Source organism: Ciconia boyciana, chromosome 13 (genome assembly GCF_034638445.1).
Source record: "Ciconia boyciana chromosome 13, ASM3463844v1, whole genome shotgun sequence".
NCBI classification, from domain to species: Eukaryota; Metazoa; Chordata; class Aves; order Ciconiiformes; family Ciconiidae; genus Ciconia; species Ciconia boyciana.
The window spans coordinates 13,355,314-13,381,420 of NC_132946.1; positions in this window are offsets into that span (position 1 = coordinate 13,355,314).

Here is a 26,107-nt window from a genome sequence, read left to right on the forward strand (position 1 = left end):
TCTGATCATCCGCCCAATAAACCCCAGTGGTGTCAGGTGCATTCTTAGGAATCTTATGACTTTGGAGAATACAAGTGCCTAGAAAGTAAAGTATAACTTACTATTTCTATTGCCAACAAAATGGGCTGAATTTAAACAATCTCCTTGTTGAATGGGAATGTTGAATTGGGGTCCATGTACGCAGAAAGAAAGAAAATATTTGTCCATACACTGAATTTAAGGAACAATAAAATTCTTTGACATTCAATTGTAAATGCAAGTTTATGCAGAATCTGCAATGCACATTCAAAGGCAAAACCAAGGTCCATTAGGAAATTTGAATCTAATTAAAGTTGTTCTCTGAACTTTTTTGTTGGGGTCAAGCTGTGGAAAGAACAGTTTAACCCTTCTTGATCCATATGCAGTCAATCAAGTTAATGATGTTCCTATTATTTTGGTAAGTAGTCAGAATATGTGTGACATATATAGAACTATGGCATTCCCTCATGGTAGGTCCTCAGGCACTGAAAGAGCTGATGACATTTTATAAAATGCAGTTATGTAAAGCATTGCTGGAGGCAAGACTGTGAAGCTAAATCTTTACTGTTTCCAAGGCAGAAAAAAGTTCTAATGTGTTTATCTAGCCTCAATTGTCATCAAAACTAGCCTAGGCTTATTAGTTACAGTTAACAGGACTCGTCAGTTCAGCTACAACTAAAGGTATTTCTTAATTAGTCGAACAGGGACTCAAAATTATTCTTAGTATTTAAAGTTGCTTATACTCATTCATAGCTTATTGAACTAATTAGAATCCCCAGACAACCTCTTATTTTTGTCTAAAAGAATAATGTTCCACATCCCATCACTGATTTAATATTTCTTTTAAAGTGAACTGCTGTAGAATCTAAATATAGAAAGGAACTCTGAACAGGAACAGTTTTTGCATAGCTTACAAATGAATTGCTCATGAATCATTCCACGACAGATTTAGATGAGTAATGTATTTTTGTAATGAGCAGTACATACATCTTTCTCAATCTTTAGGTTTAATTGGAATACACTCAACTCTCTCGAGTGCCACACATAATACAGTTTTGGGGTCCTCTGTGATTAAAATGGGAATTATAGATGTCAGTGACATTACACTGATGATAACACTATGAGTTGGAAAAGTGGCATGTGTAAGCAAGGAAGGAAAGTATCTCCTTGCAGTGATGCCTATCTAAAGGTGCACTAAGTTTCTGCAACATGAATCATTCCTGTTTAAATTTGGAAAAGTAATTACAACAGTTAGTTGAACTTGATCAATAATGGATAGAAATAGATTTTCTTTTTATTGATCTTAGTGATAACTTTTAAAAAGTTTTCTGTTCCTAATGTTTCTGTTGGTAACTGTTAGCTATGGCCAAGCAATTCCCATGAGTGTAGTAAGGTTGAAAGTGCATCTACTTGCTCAAGAATTAGGGCTTGGAACATGCTGTTTGAGGATAGATTATCCAAAGCTGAACAAATAGCTTGTTTTAGACAACCACTCTCTTCTCCATCCCACTCCACAATACATCAAAAACAAACCCTAATTTCATCTAGTCTCATGAAATCATGTTTTTCTCAAATTAAATTTTGCAGCTCTGCACTCATTATCTCCCTTTGAGGTTTGTTTACACAGGATTGCACATGTTGTGACTCAATCTGTGACTGTTGAACTTAATTTTTTGTTTAAATGACCCATGGCCCAACAGAAAAGGATAGCACCTCCAGAGAGCCCCTAGAAGTGGGCACCTAGGAGGTAAATGCTGCTCTGCCAGTGGGGCGAGGAGGGGGCTTGTTTGAACCAATCCAATGGGAAGGCCTGGGAAACAAAATACCATGTCAGAGCAGTCACCATACAAATTCATATTCTGACACTTGTGGCTTGCAAGATGGTCAGTTCCCAACTGGCAGAGAGTGGTGGGCCAGGGGAATGGTTAACTGGATCATTGGTTAAAAGGCAAGGCTACTGCAAGCTTGCTACAGGTTTATTTGACTGAGGAGACAGAAAATTCACACAGCCACAGTAGTAACAGGTCATTTCTGCAATACTAAAATCCCCACATTGACTAAGAAATCAGCTTAGCAGAGGGAAACAGTTGCATGCAATGCAGAATCCTCACTTTGTATGAACGTTTGTAAGCTGCTGTGTGTTTTGTGTAAATGTATCAAAGGAATGCTTTATGTTGTCTGGACCTGTGCTTTAGAAAACAGCATTTGGATCATACCATTCTGTTCTCTCTTCTCTAGAGGATTCAGAATTAGGCAAACTCAAATGTAAACCAAAATTCTGTTCCCATCTGCAGCTAAGTAACTCTTGAAAAGGCTAAAGGAGGCAGTAGAGCAAAGCATTGTGCAAACCACAAGGGTATTCTTCCAGTGAAGCGCAGGCAGTTATTGATAGGCTCACTTGCGCTTTAAAATGTGGTTTAGATTTTACTATTAGACCTGTGTCAAAAAAGTTCTGAAAACTACATATTTATTGCCATTTTTATTCACCAGAAGTGTCTGAAGTTAGTTCCTAATTCTGCCAAAGAATCCCTACAGCTTTGCATGTACCCAGAAACATTCTAACAAAACAGGTATCATATTGCTCACCAGTGGCAGTTGCCAGAGGAGGAAGCTGTATCCTTTACAGCTTGAGCTAAATATCCGTGGTCCCTAGGTGTGGTTGTTGGTCACACCCATCCTCTTTGGGTGGGACAAGCCCTAGAGGGTGGAAGTGTATGTAATGCATGTTTGACTGATGGTTCTAGCATGAGCATGACCAGGAATGGAGTTTATGGCTCTTCAGAGACATGAGTATGCTAATTTGGTAGACCAGTCTAGCATGTTTCTTGCCCTTATGGGAATTAAAAAATAAAACATTAAAGAGCACTGGCAAAGTTAGCTCTAGGAAGGAGATTCCAGTAAATGCTATTGACATTTGATGGTGTGAATTGTCCTATCTCCTTTTAATGGCTGGCCTGCTGGTGTGTTTTTGTTTATTTTTTAGGGAAAGATTCTCAATGGCAGGCTTCAGGAAGCCTGGGATTAGGTTTTATTCCCTTGCTTTGACATATGATAAAGTCGGTTTGTATTGACCATACAGTTTGCAGTGTCTGTGTACCTCAAGGTGTGCAAATACTGTGTGAAAGCTACAGTAGATTCACGCTTGGAATTATTATAACAGTTAATGGGTGAATAAGAGCAGAGAAGAAAATTATGAGCCAAACAAATGGATTATCACAGGCAGTCTTTGTGTAAATTACTGTACATAACTGCCCAGTATTTCCTGCAAATTGTGCTCTACAAGTTGAAGATCTAATTATTGAAGTACTGTAACAGATTAGCATTTGAGTAATTTTTCTTATTAGTAATCCCCAATGCCAGCTATGATAGTTTTATTACCTTGCCTGGTTTTGGAGGTTTATTTATAGGAGCTGTGGTCACAGAGTAGAGGAGTTGGTTTTTTGATGCTTCAGTCCGAAGCTGTGTGTGATTATTGGCTAGGCTTGCTGTGAAGTAACAATTTTTCTTTTCTAGGTCATTCTAGTACTTGGAGATTTCTAGACTTGAAATAATATTGTACATACACACATACTTATGACATTTTATTTCCAAGAGAAGCACTCTGGGAAACAGTAGCCTATGAAGTGTTACATAAGCACCAGCATGTTTCATATGGGTACAGCAACCTTGTATTGATCTGGATGAAGAAACCAGAGATACAGATTAATGACACAGTGTATGGGAAGCTTTCTTCATATGTATGTCTGCTTGCAGCCATGAACTGGTTCATGCAGCAGAAGAATATGATTTTCTAAGGCGTGTATGTGTATTTGGATACATGAATGTATGTGAATGTAATCTTTGGCTAAGTTTATCTTTAGGTCAAACCTACTATAGATTTCATAAACACGAGAGCCAATAAGGGTCCCAAAGTTTCCCATTCCACCTAAGTACTACCTGCTTTTCCTGGAGCAATCAAGAACCTTAGTTCCAGGAATTCTTCATCCTAAAAATACAAACAAATAAAGTGAAGTCTTGATCACCTGAATCTATGCCCTTAAATTAAATGTAATTCCAAGACTCATGAAATGGAGCACTCTGCTTCAGTGTGAGTTTGGTGCTGGATCTCTTAATCATGACACAAACCAGTGGGGTACAATAGCAGTGCTGCAGCTGAGCATAGGTTGATTCTAGCAGGATTTAATGATTTATTGCATCAGGTATAACAGCATGGTACAAGGTATCATGCTATGATTAGATTTAAGCAACATAACTCAATGTGATGGCTGAAATGTCAAGAGGGGAAGGCATCCATTTTTCTGGTCAGCCAATATTAATTCCCCTACCTGATGTCCAGCATAATTTCTTCAAAGAATCATTACAGCAGGGGAAAGTTTACAAAGAGAGAAATATGTAGCTTTTCTCAACAAGCAACATCATGAACAGGATGATTTATAATACATGGATAACGATCTAAGTTTATATCTAGCTGTTTTAGCTGTAGCTAGCAGTTAGATGGAATTATTCAAGACCAAATCATCCTTAATCCCAGTTCAGAGCTTCTGTTCTTACAGCCCATCTGTTGACATGACAAATTTGTCAAGTTTCAGAAGATTGTTGCTCTGTAATTTTACCGTACCCAAAGTGGTGCTGCATAAATATATCAAAGTGAAAACTGATGAACTTTGGCCTTGGGATAAAATATTTTGCCCATTATATCTTTAGAACAATTTTTTATTCTCAATTATTTCATGTTGCCTCTGATATATTTATTTTTGTATCTGGAAAGGAAGGCTCACTAATTTACTAAATTTTTTCTCACCAAATCTTGTTGTTCAAAACCATTTGCATGATCTTTCACCAGCCTATACCTCCTACCCTAAAAGGTGAGAGACCTGGACCTGATTCAACTCTGAAAACATCAAGGAATTCCTCAGGCAGGAGATTATGCACACTAAGCCAGTTAAACAGGACAGCATTGTATTTAACTTGTTTGGTTTTATTGAAGTTTTTGGCACGCTAGCGATTCTGGTACCAGGACAAATGCCAGCAGAAGTGCAAGGACTTTTTGTGTAGCAGACAAGTGTGTGATAGGTGTTGGGCTAGGGTGGTCTGTGCACCCATACCTGTCTGTGCAAGACAGCATCAACATGGGTTTTGCAGCACCACGTTGAAGTGGAAACATGGTGTATGTATTTCATGCCTCCTGCACCTTGTGGAGCTCTTCTCTGAAGTGCTGCTGGTGGAAACATTAAGATAGAGCTGTAGATGCATCTGCATCTTGATAGCATCTCTGCATTTCTGCATGGCATCCTTCTGTAGCCCTTGGCACAACATCAAAGCCACCAATGGCTAAACATTTAAGCAACTTCATGCTGAAATCTCTCTGTTTCCAACCTACCACAGTAATACTTGCAGAAGGACTATGGTAGGCTTTGGCTTTCAATGGCAGGGATAGAATTTCCCTCCCTGCAGATATGCATGCATATCTTGTGTCCTTAAATTCAATGTGGGGTTAAAGAATGATCCAGGGTCAGCTAACAACCACTCACTTATACTAATGAGCTTTGTCCCAGCTTCCTGGCTGTAACTTCCTTCCACATAGGAGTTCTGAGGAAGCACCTCTTAGGACTTCCCACCTTCTTGAGGCACCAGAGAGCTTCCACCACAAGGAAATGTGTAAAGGCTAATGTAAAACTTCTCTTTTTAATGAGAATATGTGGGAAGAACTCCCACAGCATGGCAAAGATGAAGCTTATTAGCTGAAGACCCAAAATAATCTCTTTAATGATTCTTATTTTGTTAATGTTCTGCCTTGAGCAACTTCTGAATTCCTTTTTTTCGTTTTTTTTTTGTTTGTTTGGGTTTTTTTGTTTTTCCCTAGCCAAATAAGGGCTAAGAGGAGTAAAAGCCCTTTAACAAATACTGGTATCAAAGAAAGTTGTTTATGTTTTGTGGCTGAGTAAAATACAGCATTATCCTGAAACTTGTGGAGTTATCAATACCCTAGAAGGTATTTTAGGAATTATCGGTTTAAGCTCTTCTAGGATTTCTCCAGGAAGGAGTGTCAGTCACAAAGAGAACAAGTTGGCTAGGGAAGTTAGTGTGATGTAGCTGCAAATCTCTGAAAGGTTATTCTGATGGGTCTCATGAGATCCATCTCGGTTTTGTTCTTTGCCATTGTGGTTGTTCTGCCATCCTGTGAGTCTGTGCAAATAAGTCTTTAATGAGGAAGAAAGCCTCATCACTGGGATAACAGTCATGTTTTGGTCTCCCTTTTTAAGGCCACCAGAGTTTAATATGCAAGTAAGATAGATATACTTAATAATGGGTGGTCAGTTGTTCAGAACAGGATTTTCTCAGCTAGCCACTGCAGTTTACTTGTTCTACTGAGGAAATATTTCTTCATAGAAGGAGAACAAGACTGCTTCTGAAAAGAAGTAATGAGATGGTACATGGCCATTAATGCATGGAAGTGTATTCATAAAGTGTCCATCATGCCCAGTGACATCTGCATGCATTTTCTGGGATCTGTCTTGATAAATTGAGCTTGTGAACATTCCCTGCACCATTTCAAAAGTAAATGACTATATGTAGGTTATTTGTCCATGCCACTGAAATTGTGTTACCAGTAATGGATTAGTGTGTCAGGGTGCATCATACATAAATGATTTTTAGAGTGAGCAACCTTCATCTAGAGTGTGTGGAGTACCAAAGTATGTGGGGAATACCTGAACAGGTTGTTCTATGGTCATAGAAGATCCAGTGTTTGGGGACAGAGCTCAGGGAAAGAAGTTCATCAGGTGTGTCACTGGGTATCTGCTACTTTGCCTGTAAGAGATACGAATGTGCTCTCCATTTTGAAGACCTTGCCTAGACATGCCCCTGTCACCCAGCGCTAGATCTGTGGTTCAGATTTAGCACTGGTCCCTTAAAATGCACAGTTCTACTCAAGCACAGTTTGACTTGTCTTGTGCATTGGTTTGTAATCTGAAGTGGCTTTGGCTTTGTATGCTAAAAATACTCATAGCCTCAAGGTGTGCAGGTGTTCCAGGTACTCTTTTCATTGTCCCTACCTGCTGGCTGGTAGGATGCTGAAACAGCACGTGGCTTATGCTATAACCCACATCTCTTGGGTTATAGCCGTCCTGAGGGTTGAGGTGTCTCTTCAGCATTGCCAGCAAGCAGCTGGGCTTTCTTCTAGCAAAGCTTGATTTTTACATGTTAATGCAACAGCATGACCTTATAACTCCTGCACTGGGATTGAATTTGTAGAAAATCTTTAGTCTGTTACTCTTATGGCCCTTTCTCCCCTTCCTGCTGATATCTGCTTCTGAGCTGTGCAGTTTCTATTTCTATTTTCTTGGTCTCTTAAAAAAAAGTTCTAATTCATAATATTAACAAGAAGGAAACATCCAAGAGCTATTTCTTTGACAACCAGTGAAAAGTAGAAGCAGTGTATGTTAATTGGCTATTGTTTGTTGGAAAAAACCTCCAATCAGCTTCTAAAAGTTTGGCTCTAAGGGAGATTTGACCTTTGTGTTTTAGGATGGCTACAGCAGCTAAACCTTGTGACAAAATCTCAGTAGCAGTTTAATTTCTACTATTACTATGATGAGATACAATTTCTAGAGAGCAGAATGGGCCACAGTATTTGCCACAGACAATTTTTCTGACTCTGCACCTGAACTGTCTGCTGATAAACTTTGGCATATTCATTAATCACACTGATTTAATGGCAAACCAATTTAATTGGTATTATTTACTAAGCCACTCTTATTTGAGTATTTTCTGTTTGGATCATGTGACTGGCTGCCTGGATCAATGGAAAATAACTACTGCTTCTTCATTTAATGTTTAAAGAAAGCAAAGGTTTGAATAAGGCCATACATACGCAGCAGCTTTTAGCTGGTGAAGTGATATTGTTCAGAGGTGTCATGTTGTGCCATTCTGTCAACAGAAGTCCTTAAAAAGGACACAATTACAGTGGCAGAAATGGGCTTTTATGACTAAATTCTTCTATTTGTGTGTGGTTCACTGGTACACCAGTACGAAACTGAACTCTTAGAACACAAATACCTCTCAGTATTTCATTGTTATAGGAAACAGTTTTTTTTTCTTTTTTCTAGAAACAGTGGCTAAATAATTTTGAATGGATTTATGACTCTCATTTTTCTTCTGTGAGCATTCTTGTGGCAGCAATATGGTCTCAGCACAGAGTTAAAATGCCCTTACTGAAAAAAGGAGAAATAAAAAAACCACTTGCAAAAGCAGACTCATGGGAAAGAAGTGAAGAATAATCCTGACTTCCATGGGGGGGGGGGGAACCCAAAATACTTCATAAAAAATGTGTGGTTTTTGTTTGTTTGTTTGTTTGCTTTTTTTTAAATAAACGCAACCACCCCCACCGTTTTCCCTCCTTCTTATTTCCTTGTTCTTGAGCTTCTTTTTCAGGGGCAAATGTAGACCAAGGAAGAAAGAGAAAGGTATTAAGAGAATAAGCCACATGCTTCCACAATACCTATCTTTTTGTTTTGATAATCTTATTTTTAATTATGATGATTGTTTATACACTTTAACTGAAAACTGCATCAACTAATTTGGCTTTTTCATCACGCTGGCCAATATTGACTGTGCACACAGTAGCTTGTAGAAGTTTATGGCAAAAAATAATCATTAATTTGTCAATGAGGAATGGCCTAGATATGTAAACTCAACACACTTTTCAGCTCCAGTTTCAAATGCTCCATTGGAATAACATCTCAAAAACTATCAAAACTATTTGGGCATACATAAGTTCTGATGCATGGATCTTCTATCAATCTGTCTGTGCCTTGCTGAAATGAAGCAATTATAAAAAAATTGATACTATGTGCACATAGTCTTTTATTTGGGAATTTCTTATTGACTTTGCTAAGACTTTCTGTCATCTGGAAGAAACTTGGGGTCTTCATTTGACAAAGATGAACACAGTATTAAAGGAAAAGAAACAACTCCACTAATGTGGGTATGCTTCCAGTCATCTGCCAACACTGAGAAATTGAGCCAGTATTATCACAACAGCACATTTGTTTTTGTTTTTTTTCCCCAGATGCTCTAAAACAATTACTGTGAAACTCATTATCAGGAAGAGTTATCATCCCTGTTTCAGATATGGTGGAAACAAAATTACAGCAAAGTCTAACCATGGGCAGAAAACAAATGTTAAAAATGAGGAAAAAAAATTGATTATTGGAGATTTTGGTTCCCTAACCAGAACAGTGCTTGTTCCTTGATCACATAGTTTGGACCCCCTTGAATAAAGTTAATTAAGTCTTGAATGAATTCTGTAGTAGTGCCAACCTCTGCTTTTACTTCAGTTGCTTAAAAATGAAACTAGTTTCCTACTACTTTTCAAACTGTAAACAGTTTGGGAACATGTGAAAGAACTGCGTGCACTTTGCCAGTGTTAAATTAGGGCTTGATTGGAAGAAGTACGCAGCATTTCATAGGGGAAGAATGTACGTTTCCAAGTCCCACAGAGTTTAGTAAAATGAGGTGTCTTAAGTGTTAAGCTGTTAGTATCTTGATTCCTGCCTTCATCTTCTGACTTAAATACTTCAATAAGGATGTGGAGGTCAGAGTTTTCAATGTGAGCATCTTGGGAGGACTTCTTCAGGGATGTAGATTCATGTTTGGACTGCTCCTCATTACCAGGGTGATGTTAATTTTCAGGCAGAAACCTGAAATACCATGGATACATGGTATTACTTCTGCAAAGCAGAAAGAAACCAATCATTATGATAAACTGTGAATCAACATGGGGAATGTGATAACTTAAATCAGTACATGAGAGAACACTATGTTGGTTTCTCCATCTCTTGAAACTGTTGAAAGTGCTGCTTCAGCTGTGGTACCTGCAATTGTTAGATAGTACATGTTTTAGGATTTTCTCCTTATGTTTAAGCATATCTCATATCTCTACTGTGAGAGGCTGTAAGAGTTAATGTCTCAAACACTGTGGCAAGGTGAGGCGTGATTTGTGTGGCGATGGCAGAGGTTGGCTAGCAGGGCACGGGGGAGAGCGGAGAGCACAGGAGGATGCACGGTTCCGGGTTCTGATGGGCCTTACCATACATGGCCAGAGGTCACACAGCGTTTACCTGAGGAAGAGGCTTGCAACCACCCCCCCTCCCCCAGGGCCTGCACAGAAGATTGAGAACCTTATAGAACAAGAACCATATAAGTCCTCAAGGGGCATAATGGGAGGCGGGGACTAGAGTATAAAAGACACTTCCCCAGGGAACCACACACGCGCCCGTCACCGGCGGATTGACACGCCTGTCATTGTCATCGCGGGATCCAAGGATGGTGATACCTTTCCTTTCTCTATCCTCCTCGCTTCTCCTTTCCTTTTCTTGCTTCTCTCTTCCTCCACTCTTCCACCATATATTCAGGTATATGAGTTTTGCATAAGTTGTAACAGGTTGCCAGGAAGTATAGCTCCATTGCCAAATTGCCTCTGTTCATTCATTGGGCTTGCCAGTTCATTAAGTTTGTCCATTTGTTGAATTCGCCAGTTAATAAAGTTGCAAGTCAGACTGTTCCTCTGAGTCATTGCTGTGACTCTGCTGGCTCTGTGGCTCTGCCGAGCAGAGATTGGCCTTCGTTGGTACACAGACCTTTGGGGAGTCAAAAAGATTCACCCATCTCACAACCCACCGAGTGGGATGGGACATCTACGTACAGAGAAGTCTGGCATTCATCTAGGACACTGAACTGGAAATGTACCTAGCGTGGGCTAATGCCTCATTATTTTTACTTCAGCAAAGTTTGTTAGTACACCTGTGCTGTGCTTTACAGAAGAGATTAGATACCCTGTTATGATAGGTAACACAGAACAAAAGACAGGCTATGCCCCCACGAGACTGTAATCTCCGTAGAAATCAAGAGAAAACAGGTAGGGAAGGGAGCACAGGGGAGCAAAGGAGTTAATACTGGTCAGACTGATAGGGGGCGGTCTTGGCATTAGTTGAACTGTTGCTGTCTTTGCTTGCATATTAAGCTGCATGATGAGCTGCATGATGTTTAGAATGAACAAATGTTTTGGAAAAGAAAGAGAGATCATTAATGCTATCTGGCCTTTGTTTTCCTTATCTCTGTAGAAATGTTTTCAAAAATGTTTTTAATAAGCAGAAGAACTCATTGGAGCAGATTGCTGCAGATGGTTTTGCTTAACAAGCTGCATCTGCCTAAAGATTATGAGTACTATTGGGTTGCCCTTTATTCAGCTGATCTTTTGAGATGGGAGCCCACGTATGATAATATTGAGATATGCTGATATTAATAACAGTTATCACTAATATAAATAATAAGAATTGTACTAATGTATTAGAAAGGAAGAATAATTTTTTATTAGCTTACAAGAGGCAATGATATGAGCCAAGGTCCACTGAAGTCAGTGCATTAGGTCCAATCTCGGTGCCCTGCCCCAGGATCTGTCTGTCTGAACAGACAACGCGGCCTCAGAGCAAATGTCGGTCCAGCACTCTGGACAGTTCCCAGAACGGCCAGCCCCGCTGCTTGTTTGCGAGAACAGGGCGTGCCCGGCCTGTCCCCCCCTGCTTCTAGCAGGGAGCTGCTGAGAAATTCCTGAGCTACTTTGCGCTGTGCCTGCTACGCACTGTGTTTCACAGTGGTCTGCTCTGTGGAGGTATTTAGTCCCTCTTCTGCCTTGGTTTTACTTTTGTTCTCTACATCGCTCTGAGTTTCACAACATAGTTACGCTATATAGCTGCAATAGAATTATTATTTCTGTCAATACGGCACGCTGGTTTTATAACAGTTTTTAGTGACCAAGACACCAAAAATCAAAAGGTATAAACGAAAAATTCTTTTTTTTTCTCAATAAATTTCTTTCTAGAATTTAGTTAAACCCTAGGTAGGACTCTGGAATTCAAAAGTAAATTACAGAGGTTTGTTCTTAGGTCAACATCGTTATTTTTAATGTTGCTTGCCTACTCAAGATTGTGTTTCATACATAGTCAAACACAGGGTAGAGGTTCAATGATAGCCACTACAGGCTGAACATTGTAGAAAATCTTCTAATATTTAACAGGGAGGGAAATTCACCATTGAACCGATTCATTTAGGGATAGGAGTGGATTTTATCACATGCTGCATTGTAAATCAGGACTATGAGCTGATGAAGAAGAAAGTTGTAAGGTTGATGCAGAAATTACTCATTGAAGTTTTACAGCCTGTTCCTTGTAAGAGGTCAGAGTAGATTCTGATATTAGTCACTCCTGGCTTTAAAATTAGTGATTTTAAGTATGCATCAGAGTGGTAAAATTTTGAAAATTTAGTCTCAAAGGTGGATGCTTGTTGAGGGCTTTTGAAAATCTATATGTCCTCTATCATTACTGCCTTGGGCAGTTCTATTTTAAAAAGTATCTTTAGTCTGTTGACTTATTTTAAACACAGAGAGACATAGAAAGGGTCAAGAGAAATAGAAGAAATAGTCCCTTAACTAGATTAGGCATACTTATATAATAAAGGTGAAACTGAAAAGCCTTTCCAGGCAAGTCAAGCTGATAGGCATGCTCCTAAGGGGTTTTAAATACTTGCAGGTTGCTGGTCTACTGGAAACGTCTGGTACCGAGGCAGTTACTGTCACCATAAGCACAAACTAAACAATCACACTTTTGTGAAGATAGCCTTGAGGCCCAATATTTCTGATGTTGCAACAACTTTTCACTGTAGGAGAAAAGAAAATATGGGATGAGGATTTGAGTAGTCTGGGTTTTTATTCCACTCACAGACTAAGGGGCATTATGAAATGTAAAAAACAGTTATCTTTCAGAGAATTAGAATCCTACATTAAAAGAAATCAATAGTAAATGCTAAGATCTGCTTGGTTATGGATGCATGCATTAAGTAATATAATCACAACTGTTGGTTGATATTGCTGTGTGCAGTAACAGCCTGTTAAGAAAGACAAAAGACTATTTGAGCAATACATTTCCTTGAGTCATCCTCCCCTGCAGAAATGTGCAGACGTCTCCTGAACAGAGTTGTCTGTAGGTGTTCCAGCAGAGATGGTGTATGTCTGTATTTGCCTTGCCTGCTCCTTTCTGGAAAGACCTGAAGTTTCATTTGAACGCCAAAGGCTTGTTTAATGGTGTTTCAGAAACTTAAGCAGCTGGATAGCAGGTGCTCTTTCCATGATCCCTGTTTTTACCCATTTTCCAAGAACTGTAGCTCCACTGGAATCATACAATTGGGCTTCTCCTGCTAACCTCTGCATTTGCTTGTTCCCAGCTTCATTAACGTCAGAATTTTGGTGAGGGAGGAGCCATTCAAAGGGCCATTAAAAAGTCCACCCAGTCTTTGGATGTGTTGAATCTCTTCTTAGTATTAGACATGTCCAGTTTCCCTCCAGTGAATGATCACTCACCCTTCGCAGGAAATGCGGGGAGTCCAGAATGTGGTAGAGTATGCCCATATGGCAGCAGCCAGCACACAAGAAGCAGGGGGAATCGAATGGTGACTCCTCCATTTTAGCGCTCTGTTTTTATGGTTGGATTTTTGATTGTTTGATTTTGGCTTTACTGGGTTTTTTTGGTGGTGGTGTTTTTAGTTTTTCAGGATCTTTATACTTTTAAATGTCTATTTCATGCTTGCCTACTTTTTACATATATAATTGTGTCATAATGATCACAACCAGGATGAAGGGCTATTAATAACATTTATCTTCTGTTTAATAATAATAGTGATTAAAAAAAGTCCTGTAGCTTCAAAGGGAAAACATATAATATATTTTTCGTGTGTCTGGCTAGTTTATGAACTTTAGTCTTGCAGAATCCAGTTACACAATCCTGGATCTGAAAGTAGAAAGGTGCAAGCAGTAGAACTGCAATGTCACAGCTCTGTCATGGATCATTATGGGACCCTGGGCTTTGCCAGTGAGGTGCTCTCTGTCTCAGTCTCCCCCTCTGCAAAGTACTATTCATTCTCCATTGTAAACTGCTGTGAGATCATCATACGAGAGAAAAATTAGAAAAGCTAAGTTTCTGTCTTTCCCATCTCACTTTGAGCATATATAAGAGGGATTATACTGCTTTTGTCAAGATGGACATAACTGGAATTGTAGAAGATTATTTTGGTGATACTGAATTGGAGAGGATTAGTTAATTCCAGTCAGTTAATTTGCTTTAATTTTTCAACACTAGTCTCAGCTTTGCTAAATGGTTCTTTACATGGATATTTTAAACCAGTGAAAAAATGAATTTGATATGTTGCTATTGTTTGAGTACATATTCCCAAAAAGGACATGTAGATTAGCTGATGAGCTCAGAGTAGCAGAGTGCTCCACTGCGGCCAGCAAAGTACTGTTTGATAGCAAAGCAATTCCCTCATAGAAAAGTGGTACAGCACCTCCAGAGTCCATGAAGAGAGGGTATGACACAGAGTAGTAACAAAAATATGTGACGCTCAGCCTTGCCTGTCTTGTGGAGATAATATTTCCAGGCTTTAGTGGGTTTAAATTCATGTAGTCTTAAGGGGAAATCCTGACCATATCTAAATTGATGTTTTTTCAAATTAAAGACTGTTTTTAGATTTTGAAAAAAACAAACAAAAACCCCCCATCAAACAGTTTTTCAAATTAAATTATTCACATTTAGGACTACTGATGCTGAGGTTTCTTTTCATCATCTGTCTTCAGATTCTGACTGATTCTTCATGCAAGGAATGTGTAACATATTGAAAAGGGTGAGTGCCTTTGCAGATTATATCGCCCTAGACGTTTTTTGAGGTGCTGCATATCCTATATAATCCTTGGGTAGATTTCAGCAGAGGATGGTGCAGACATAGCTCCTTTTAATGGCGTATGAACGTTGCTATTCCTTTGTATTCAGGAAACAGGTAACTGAGAGAGAATCCTTGTCCACTGTATAATTGGTTCTAATCATGTGTTCTCAGGCTGAACATTGCAACATCAATCAAATGAAAAACAAAAAATCACTTTTCCCCTGAGCAGTGAACAAGTGCCATGAAGATGGATAGATAGATACAGATTTGAATGCATGACTGACATGGAAATATTCAGGGGGAAGCATCATGGGTCAGAGGACTGGCAATGCCAGTGGCAGCCTTGATTCAGAAATGAGGAAGACCTATATTCTGCTTTGTAAAAAGGAAAAAATCCATAGTGAGAACAAGTAATGGCTGAATCGTGGAAACCTTCTCCATGGCTGCAGGGTGAACAGCAGCTAAAATCTGTATTTGACTACATGATAGCTACTTTATAAAGGGTCCTGTTGAGACAATGACTGCAGGAGGGGGTTGAGTAGTTGTGTTAGGCTGAGCTGGCTGATTGATTAGCAATTAGAGATTTCTATTGATGAGGAGACTGGAAAAAGAAATACTCAGCTTTATTGCACTAGCAAACTGCATGTGAGATGGTACCTTGATCTTGCTGCTCTATCAGCAGAGTGCCAACAGTAGGTAATAATGTGCCACAGTAATTGGTGAGATAGGTCAGTGTAGCAGAGGCAGAGTAATTATTGCATCTCAGGATTCCCAGAATACACTTTTATGGTTTGTTGCTGTCCAGAAACATCCAAGTTCAAATGATTTAAGTGACCATGTAGAGCAGGAAAATGCTCAAGTGAGCAGGGAGCCAGATTGTTCATAAGCAAGAAGGGATTAAGGTGTTACGCTAATCAGCATGTGGTCCCAGGCAATGCTACCAGATTTTTTTTTTTTTTTTTTTTTTGCTTCAGCCCCAAACCCCCTGTTCCTCTTTGTGATGGTGACATGCAAAACCTCAAAACAGTTCTGAGAACAGTTGGTGACTTTACTTTTTCTGCCTAGTGAGTATTTATTAGTTTGTGTAAGAGAAACATGTTTGGCATAAACCAGAGGTGTGTAAGAAGACCTTAAACTGGACTTCATAATAAGCAAAGAGAAGGAGCTCATGGCTGATATGTATTTGTGTAAGTACAATGGTTATATGTTGTATACAAAAATGTACATCTTCTAACTGACATGGTATGCAAAATGTGTAACTAAAGAGACATCTGTGATGTCAGATACTATTTGGATATTGAAGCATGCTATGATTTGAAATTGATACTGAAAATGGCAATCTTTTTTCACTCCTAGTAAGCAAATATTTATGGTGTATCCAGCACTGGGGAAATAACATATTTTTAAGAGAATGTTTTCTGGTTTATCCTAATTCATACATTATTTGTAAGACTAAGAGAACAGATAAGTCCTATTGAAAGGTGTGTTTGTGCCTGAATGGAACATGAAGAAATCATGTTCGTGTAGTTCTAGCTTGACTATTCAGTATCTGACTCACTGGAAAGATTTGCATCAGTTTTGATGGGTCTGAACCATAGAGTATATGCCTTGAATGGTTCTGAGCTTTTTCACTGCAATTTGATGTCAGTAATTATCAAGTATATTGCCAAAAATGGACTTTAATTTTAATATCTCTGTAATGGAAGTGGGGAAAATGTTAATGTATCATAATAATTAATGCTTGGCAGCATTTATCTGAAGACAAGAGTGAAATAGTTTATCTATGGAAATAGTTTTGATCTAGCCCTTTCTAGTGTCATCACTTATCCTTTGCTGACAGATTCCTGTGGTTTTAGTACAGTAAATGAGCATGCTTAGAATTGCACCCAAGGCTCTTTGACAAGGAATATGGACTGCTAGTCCATGTGTTCAAGTGCTTTCTTAGTGCTTAGAGAAAATCTCACCACAACAATCTGGGGATTGTCAGTGGTGGGATTTTTGGTTCAGGAGTTGAAGCAGATGAGACAATTCTCACAGGTGAATTTTAGAACTTAGGTTTGTTGGAGAAGTTATCTTTAAATAGGGATTGTTTGGTTTATCCTCATCAGATTTTTCTTATTATGGACTCTATAAAAGAAAACCTAGTATAGCTTATATAGTTTCCAGTATCTAGTGTTAGATTTATAATTTCAGAGCTAAAGTTTCTGAAAGACTCTCTAAAACTTAGCTTGGCTTCAGATTTGGAATCTTTTGGTGTTTCATATCCTAAAAATTTAGGTTTTTTTCCTTTAGCAATTATAGGCACTCTACTGTCCTCTCAGATATAGTTGTCTGTACTTGGTATAAGAACAAGATTTCAGGAACTAAAAGATTATTTCTAGAGTTACTCCATATTCACCTTGGAATAACTGAGAAAGAATTTGGTTTGTGAATATTAAAATTAAGTGAAGAAGAAGGGCTGAGTGTCCAATCACAAGCTGCAGATTCTATTCAGAAGCCTATTTGCAACTAATCTATATCTAGTAATTATCATCACAACATTTTAGCTAATCACAGTTTTAAGAAATTTATCTGCACAATGACCCTATAATTAAGGAATTTATTTTCACATAAACCTAAACTTAAATAGAGTCTCAGAGCAGCCAGGGCACTGTTCTTTGGAGGCACCAAAATCTCTAATTCCTACTGAATTCAAAAGGCTCTTGATCAAGATCACACACTAAGTCTCTACAGGGGTAGATAAGTTCCAGTTCCAGCTCCTGAAGTGTCCATATCCATGTGCATCTAGTGAATGGAATATTTCTGAGAACTATTTAAATTGCATATACAAATGGAAGTGAAATGGCATCAGCTGCCCCCACTTTCACGTTCTGAAATTTTTGAACTGAATTGTTGCAAAAACCCATGTAAACACATATATTACATCTAGGTCTTAGAAATTGCTTGTAAAATTAAGATCATTGAATAATCTTATGTCATCTTGTACCTTCAATGATAACTGAGGTTGTGGCAATTCTGAATCATCTCAGGATACCATCTGAATTTGCATTTCTTCTGAGTCTTCTCAGCTCATGGCACCTTTCTATGGAACCAGCTCACCTAAAAGACTTCTTTCCAAGGTGACCGATGCAAACTTTGCAGTACAGTATTTTGGTCAGCTGATCTTTGTTGTTTGCTTGTATTTTTTTTCCCTACTTTTCTCCATACTATTTCTCTTGTGATTTTTCTGCCCAGTACTTATGTTGTCATTTTCAGTACAACCTCTTTTTGCTTTCTGGGCATTTGTGTTTAACTTTGCATGCAGTGCTCTCCTGTGTCTGTAAATTGATACATCATAAATAAATCAGGCTGTGATGCAAGTACGAATAAGATTTAACTTGAATATAGGGTCAATGTCATTGCAGATGATTAGGAAAACAATCAGCCTGTAATCACATGCTGAATATGGATTCTTAAAGCATTGGTAAATGTTAATAAATAAACAAAAGACAGCTTCTATTATATACCTATGTTATTGATATATACACCCATATTACTAAAACATTTATGACATAAAATGGGAAAATATATTTGCTACTCATCTTTCATCAAGAAGAACCTATAAATAAAAGAAAACACATAAAGAAATGAAGAAAACACATAAAAATAAAATAGCTTTGAGACATTTTGTCCCTGCTGGATAATTTATCAGACAGGCTGAGCAGAATTTTGTCCCAAGTTTTAATCGTTCAAAATTTGCCTATTTAGTGGGAGGGAATTTCTCAATGTGTGGTTGATATACTCATGTTCATATATAGAAGGGTCAGAGCAGAATGGAGAGGCTTAAAAAGCTTTGTACTATGGTGTATGTATCACTGAACTGCCATCATGCAGGAGCTGTAGAAAACAACCCAAGGGCAATCCTGGAGTCAGTCATTCCTATGCCATCCCTAGGAGCTGTGTGTAGCTGGAGGGGCACTGTGTGACCCAGGGGTCTGCTCCAGAGCTGTGTAAGCTAGGCACACTCCAGCACTGGCTCACTGCCCTCCTGCCCTGGGCTGGGAGGTCAGAGCTGGCTCAGGAGGACTTATTCATAAAGACAACTTTTTTTTCCCTGCCCCATGTCTGGATTTAACCGACTTCTTCTATGTATGATATAGAGAAACCTTATACTCATCGTTCTGACTTGAACTGCATGATTTAGCACCGTGGCATTTCACTGTGGGATACCTCTTGAACTTAAAGGGTTGTGATGTTTCAGAGCTGAGCTCTTGCTGCACACCAAAGCTGCCACGTGTCATTGAAAACCTGCTATGGTGGTAGAAAGAATGAAATAGGCTGGAAGCAGGGAGGTTGCTTGGCATTTCGTAAGGGCAGGTGGGCAAGGGGAATGTTGTAGTGAGTGGATGGGAAAAAAGATGATGTTTCTGTGTGAAATGCAGTGACTGCCCCACAGTTACAACACAAGGAAATGGTGCTGTGGTCATTTGAAGACAATGTATTGCTTCTTAAGTCTTTGAAATAGGTTATGTGATGCAGCCAACAGGCAGCTTGGCGTCTTTTTCATGGCTAGGTCTATAAGAAGGGAGTCAGTGTCTTACCAAGCCTAAATCAAAGTTGTAAAAAGAATTACTCTGGAAGGTGGCATACATATTATGGGATTGGGTTGCTTCTAATTGACAGAAACAGATATTTCATCAGTTCCATGATTCCTACTAGGAATTTATTGCTGTAAAGCAAGTGCAACAATAGAAATACCCATATTCCAGAATGATGTGCTATCTTGGGTTAAATTTAATGGTCTGCCTTGAAATGAAGGACAGCCAACTGACAAAAGAAGTTGTTTGGTAATGAAGTAACTGCATTCTAGAAAATTCCAGGTCATGCAGTGCAAACCTAGTAAATCCACTGTGATTGTCACAATGCTCCTGACTAAAGCCAACTTTGATGAAAGCTATGACAGTCTTTAGCTTAAGATCTTACTGCTCCTTGAAGAAAGATTGTACTGAGAAACAAATAACTAGGCTTTTCTGCTACTGGCATTTTCATTCCTCCTCTATTCTGCAGATTGGAAGGTACAGAGGGATAACACAAACGGAGGCAGACAGGACTGAGTGAGAGACTTATAAACAGACATGAATCAGTGTCTGTAGCTTAGGAAGCCAGGTGAAGTTAGTAGTGAAGGGAGAGAAATATTTTCCTGATTTTTCAGTTCATAAATTAGTTGCCACTAGAAAGCACAACTATCAAAAAGCATAATTTGCAAAACAGCCACTGTGCTATGAATTGGAATCAAGAAGGAAGCCTTTTCCTACCCTGGATTTTTGCATTTAGAAATGATTAGAGAATCTCAGGATTTCAACCCTGCCTGGAAGGGACCTTAGGAAGTCATATTTAAGTCCATGAATGTTGATCCATATTTTCTCCCTTGCTCAGCTTTCCCCTCTGTCTAGAATGGAAATTTAGTTCCAAGTTTTCTTTGAGACACTGCGCTCATCGACTCTGTCATTTGTGGGGAAAAAAAATTCCCCTGAAAACTGAAGAAGGTGCACACAGTATGTGCTACATATTCACATCCCAGAGTCCAGGGCCTCTTAGCCAAGTGGAGCCTGGCCTCTGGCTTTGGGAAAGGCAATGTGCAAAAAGTCACACTGAAACACTTTCCAGATAGAAGTTAAATCCTGAAATAAGAAGTCTGTGAGTCTGGAGAGATTCCTCTAAGCAGAAATCACCAGCTGCCCCAAGTACGTATTATCTAAGTAGATTGTGTGTGATGAGACATCACAGAGCGACACAGCAAGCTCTGGTTTTGTGTCTTTCATTGATAAAAAGAGCTAAAATTTTTCATCTGGTCCTTGTTGGTGACTGTCTCTCAATAGACTGTGGTGGAGCTGTTTGATTTCTAGTAATTTGTTCCTTCCCCAAAAGTCATCGGATGTAGATAGAGACTGAGATTCTAATACCATCGACCACGTTATCTCCATGGTAATGAGACCTCTTGTCTCAACTTGGGAGTTTTTGTTTGTTTATCACTATGAATTTCATTGCTATACAGGGAACAGCAGGTGAATTTGCCCGTATAGCTAAGGATAAAATGATGGTTGCTTTTTATTTAATCCACTACAAATGTTATTTGGAATGTACTTCAGAATACATAATTGTCTTATGTATTATATGTCTTATGATTGGCAATATGTTTCAGATGCCTTTGATGTTTGACTTGGGCAGGAGAGGAAAAGCTATAGCACCGTTTGCTGAAGTCGCTTCTGAAATTCAGACTGCAGTCAAACTTCACGCCCGTAACTTTCAGGCAAACTAAATAAATGAAAAAATGCAGTCTATCACTTTTTTGTGAAGAGCCAAATGAGGAGAACTGAAAAAGAGAAGGAAGAATAATAGGATGTGATAGCAATTTGGGTAAATATCACTGCACTAAAGGCAGCAAGGTTTGAGACCAAGGGAGAAGGATAGAGTGAGTGACAGAGAGAGAGAGAGGTGGCTTTGGTGCTTCAGGGAAATCCTCATCTCTGCCAAGCCCTTTTGAATAAAGAGATATGTGCAGGAGCTGACAGGTGACTTTGGATGTGATGAGGCAAGTTGTCTTCAAAATGGAGGAAGTTTATTACAAATGGGGGAGAGTGATAAAGCCATGATGAGTTAGAGCTATGAATGACAGAAGGCACCCCTGTGATCACCCCAGACGCCCTGCACTGCACACACTGTGGAATCCTACCTGGTAATTCATAGCAAAATTAGTGTCTCTTCTAGAAAGATACTCAGTCTTGAGTGAAAAATTTCAAGAAATGGAACATCTTTACCAATTATTAAGTAGCTGACAGTAGGTGTCTCTCCTCAAGTCTTTTTCCCCCTTTTGATTTCCAACCATGGAATAGTGTTTTATACTGGTTATCTAGAATATCCTCCACGGTCAGAAATATTGGTTGTCTGTCTCTCTTTCTCTTGGCACTTGTAGGCTGTGGTCACATCAGATCCCAGGAATAGCACAGCATTATAATGGTTTGTTTCAAGAAACAGCAAATAATGAAGTGCAGTTGGGTAGAATTAACCTAAACTGAAATACTTACCTAAACTGAATTAACCTAAACTGAAATACAGGACAGGAAAATTGGGGGGGGGGGGGGGAAGCATTTAGTAATGAAAAAAATTTTTTTTTTTAAATCTGTGTTTTCTATCAGAATCCTGTGTGTCTGAATTGATGTATTAAGTCCTAAGAGATGCACTTCTGAGGCAGTCATTGCCAGCGGTGGGGTATGACCAGCAGAACTAAGCTCTGCTCCTGGCAGAATCTGCAATTTAAAGAAGGAACTAACACAAATGGTGTTAGAAGGAAGTAATTATAATCTTTTTGAGGGATAATATTTCAAAAAATATCCATGAAATTATAAAATTCATCATTAACTCTCCAATGACAGTTGATAATAGCATTACTTTCATTGGATGGATTATGAAGATCTGAAAAAATGAGATTTAATATACATTATACAATTACTAGTAAGTTAAAGGCTGCATGAAAACCTCTTCATTATTAGAAATAATCTAGGCAAGCAACACCTCCTCCTCCCCATTTCTAGATTTCTAGCACTGCTCAAGTGCCTACACAGTCCTATTCTTTTCTAGCCATTATGTACGTATTAGGTAAAGGTACACTTCAGAAATAGGAAGCTATATTTAAGGAATCATGTTTCATTTCCTAGCTCTCTGTAGGTTTTCAAAGACAGCATTGCTTATATTTAGTAGCAGTTTTACCAAGAGAAGAGAAATACTCCTTTGAAGAGAGGTTGCCTTTTCAAAATATTTTTCAAAATAATTTCCAATCTTCAAATAATATAAAACCATGCTAAGAAGCCATAGCAGTAAGTGCCCTTGCAAAGGAGTAAATGATAGCTGGAAGGGGATGAAGGCTAAGGCAGTTTAGAGAGTTAATTTGTTATTAAGTTTGCGTCTGTATTTAAAGTGGAGATGACCTGATTGAAGTGATTGCACCAATTCCTTTTCTAGTATGAGTTTGCATTGTGCCGAACATTAAAAGGCTATTGGCATCTGTGTACATGCTGGTGGTTTTTCTCTAGGAACACCCTCTAGGGAGGCAGCCCAAATATTATATAAGATGCCTGGATATCTCCAACAGCAAGAAATGCGGGCAGCAGCAGGAGGCGGTCTAATTACTGGGCTCTGAGTTGAATCATGTGTGACACTAGCATGAACTTAACAAGAGGTTCCATCTGGTTCATGTAACTGTGAAACCCTGGCTGACGGTTGCACATGCCTTTGAGTGCAGCCCCAAGAAGGTGAAAGAAGGGCGACAGGGCTGCTGGGGAATTGGATGACTTGGATATGCAAAGGGCTGAGGGCCAGAATATGAAGTGGAAAGAAAACCAAGTGACAATGCTAAGGGCTCTGTGCAGCTGGTGGAGACACAGGCTCACGCTCACTGCTGCTTGTTTTTTGAAGTTACGTACAAGCAGCACAATGATGTATAACTTCGGGCAGATCTTCATTTAAGAAAGACATAGAAATCATTTTTCTAGCCCTTATTTGGGTTTTTGTTTCATGTTGCGAATTTATTTCTCCTCTAACCTCAGCAATCCATCAAAGGCCACTTTACAAACACTATTTTAAGAAGCTCTTTCAGAGAAGTGTCTATTACAACATTTTGCTTTTCACTTGTAAAAAATGAGGAAGGAAAGGACTTGAGGCACTTAGAACTCCTTCAGTACTATCAGTAGTGAGTCTGTGGATTGCAACAGATACACACACCCCCCACCATGCACTAAATATCCTGTCTGTGAAACATTAGAATTTGAAGCCTTACATATAAGATCTACTTAAGATTTCATTGCCTTATTATTATGAAATAAAATACTGAAAGCCCCTGATATGTATATATTTGGTCAGAAATTCACATTTTCAAGCAAATATAAACTGTAGATATCCAGAGCTGGATGTTAGGTGAGTTTGTCCTATTAGTCCAAGCAAGAAGCAAGTTGTTAACAAACACATTATGTGTATTCAGTATTCAGTGATGCAGACTTAATATAGCAGATTAGTGGCATTTCAGATTCTCTGTAATAGCTAAGACATCTAGATGGGGCTGGGGCATATGACACAAGAACTGGGGAGACCCACGTCCCATTAGGGAAGCCAGTGGTATGCCGTGAGTACTACAGTGCACTAACCACAGCTGAGCCGCAGCCACTATGTTTGTTATAAAATTATCTGAAAGATCCCAGCTTCAATTCTAGCTTTGTTGATGAATTTTGATAAAAGAAACACTTATTATTATTTTTATTAGTTGTACTGGTTTTTTCAGTGTTGGAGATGGCTGAATATGATGCGTTTGGTGTCCCGGGGACTTCTTCCTGGTTGGCCAGAACCAAATGTGGTGAACTCTAAGAAACGGGATTTTTCCCATCCCAGTCAGATAGATGTCTTCTGCAGGAGGGTGGGTTGGAGATCTCTAAAGATTCTTTCTAACTTATTTTTTTCTTTGATTCTGAAGTGATAATGTTATGTATATTGATATCATAACTGTTGAAGTTTTGTTATGTGAAGCTACTGAATGATGTCTAGTTGAACACATACTTATAGTAAATCCAGTCATGTAAATCACTGTTTGATGCTTGCTACTTGAGCTTTCTAATGGCATGTTAAAATTAAGTAAAAAGATTCTTTGTTAGAGGCCAAGAGAATTATGTAGGCCAAGACAAGGTCAGGAAAGAACCTAGTATAAGGAACTGTTTTCTAACACAGATAAGGATTTTATAAAAAGTGATTTGTGATGTTTATCTTTTCTTCTCAGTTGAATTAAAGATGTTAGAATTATTTTGGCTATGTTAGCGGTTTATGTTATTTTGACAGCTGGAACTGAATTGATTTTTTTTTCCACCAACAGTAGATAAAGCCTTTAAACATCTCTCCACCTGTTATTTTCATGGGAAAAGAGTCCAGGCTTTGACACAAAGCAAACTGTATTAATTATAAAATAATGTTGTTATATTCCAGCCATGAAAGTCATGAAATTAACTTGCAACATCATAACTTGGGAATGTAGTTTGTTCCTGAGACTGCCAATGGAGTGATCTACCTTCTTGTTATTGTTGCAAGTTAGAAACATTATCATCTTTACTTAGGATAGTTAACACCTAATGTGGAGAGATGTACAAATCCTGAATTCTGATCGTGTGAGAAGGTGATGATACTGGTATTCAGGAATATTCTCTGGAGTGGGTTTTTGTTACAGGCTGATTTTCATGTTGCAGTATTTAATAATTTATTATACGTGATTTCTTACACCATTGTTTTTTTAAGCTACAAAAGATAATTGTCTCCCAAAGAAGGGACTTATGTCTCTTTATCTAGTCCTCTTTACTCTTCAAGCAAAATTATAATGTGGATTTCTGATGGCTGGTTTCAGGCAATAGATTATTTTAAATCCTAAATAGAGAAAGAGATTTTAATTTTATTGTGAGAGCAGTCAGAATAAATTAGTTGGGAGAGGAAAACCTCAATAAATGATGTTTTTTCAAGGATAATTATCTTTGAGAATATCCAGGATAAGCAAAGAATTATTGACTGAGCAGACTGTTATTGCTTTGTTGGGTTGGTTGGGTTTTTTTTGGTATAAAAATATTTCTAGCATTAGATGTCTACGAACGTCTTTAAGAAAGACACGTATTCCTGTTAACACAGAGTGATAACTTCTGTCTTTCACTCTTCCCTAAAATTGCCCCTGAAGTAGCTCCAGCTTTCATGGGATAAAAACCCAAGCAACCCCCTTCATGCTCCCTAGCTGGGGGAAGCTGTGTAAGCTGACAGCAAGCAGCTGTCATTTACAAGTCAACTTCTCAGAGCTCTTACTGCTCAGAAGGGCAAACTTCACGAGGTGTTGAACAGCTCCTGCCTGAGGCTTAGTACCCTGCAACTCCTCATCGCTCCACAAAATCTCAATGCAAGAGAAAAGTGGTAGAGAATTCCTAAAATAACAGCATGGGCAATTGTCTGGGTACCACAGAAACTACCACTGCATGGAAGAGCTTTCCCTTCTTCGGCTTTGCCATTCAAATACTGAGAATGCAGAGACTTTGTAAAGAAAAAAAAAGTGTAAGTGTTTCATGTCATGCGATTGTCCATTTGCTGCAGCTTTCGTTTTCTTCCTGTGTGGGATCAGCTCTGCGCAATTAACTCTAATGTCCAAACTTGTTTCTCTTTTATGATCCTATGTGATGAAATTTCATATCAGAACCTTTCATAGTGTCTTCCTTCCTGTCATTGGTCTTCAGGCAGTCAGATGACTCGACTTTCATGGCTTTTTCTAGTCATG